The 849-nt window shown below is 35.2% G+C and overlaps 1 non-coding gene across 1 annotated transcript; it reads right to left on the bottom strand.

The window, feature by feature from the left end:
* LOC122232893 lies at positions 1–104 on the bottom strand. Its single transcript, XR_006210288.1, has one exon. It is a non-coding gene; the product is annotated as a U6 spliceosomal RNA (small nuclear RNA).
* Positions 105–849: the final 745 nt, after the last annotated feature.

Here is an 849-nt window from a genome sequence, read left to right as displayed (position 1 = left end):
AAAAATATACAATGCTTCATTAATTTGCATGTCGTCCCTGAGCAGGAGCCGTGCTAATCTCTGTATCATTCCAATTTTAGCATATATGCTGTTGAAACAAGTACTAAAGATTTAACCAACTGGAAAACTAAAATATTAACTAAGGGTTGAGTAGAGGAGGAGATGTTGGGGTTATATAAGTGAGCTAAATGTTCATCTTCAATAGACAGGAAATGATAATGCCTATGTTTCATAAATCAAGAAAAAGTCATACCAGCACGTTGCTTACAGCTAGGATGTAACCTCCATAAGAAGCAGCATTTTAAAAAATAACAAGAACAAGGACTAGGTAATTGGAGAGGTAGAGCAAGGGAGAGATATGGTTTTACGGCATTCTGCATTGCTGTTGTTGGTTTTTAATCTTTACGTATAATAATCTAATAATAAAAAGTACCTCAAACAACAGTACTACTTACTGACCAGAACTGTAACCCAGAAATCCTGACATTTTAATAATGTCTACTTTTCATTGGAATAGGTTATCTCTCCAAAGACACTTTGTTGAAGACCCTTTTGCCAAGAACATCATTAGGTCACATAGAAAAGGATGTGGAAAGGCATAGCAATGGCCTAACTACAAAAGCCTTCTCTCTTCTCATTTCCACGTTTGACTCTTTATATTACTGACATTGTTCTATTTTACATAATATTTTATTACTATAACTACTACTTTTACTACTATTTCCCTCTTTTAACAAGGTCTATCTGCTTCTTTGGGCACTGGCTTTGCTACTTGCCTGGAATGTGTATGAGTTCCTTGAAAGCATACTAGCTTACTTATACACACCCTAGGAATTTTCTCAAAGACCA

Source organism: Panthera tigris, chromosome D3 (genome assembly GCF_018350195.1).
Source record: "Panthera tigris isolate Pti1 chromosome D3, P.tigris_Pti1_mat1.1, whole genome shotgun sequence".
Taxonomy (NCBI): Eukaryota; Metazoa; Chordata; class Mammalia; order Carnivora; family Felidae; genus Panthera; species Panthera tigris.
This window is presented reverse-complemented; position numbering and strand designations above follow the sequence as displayed.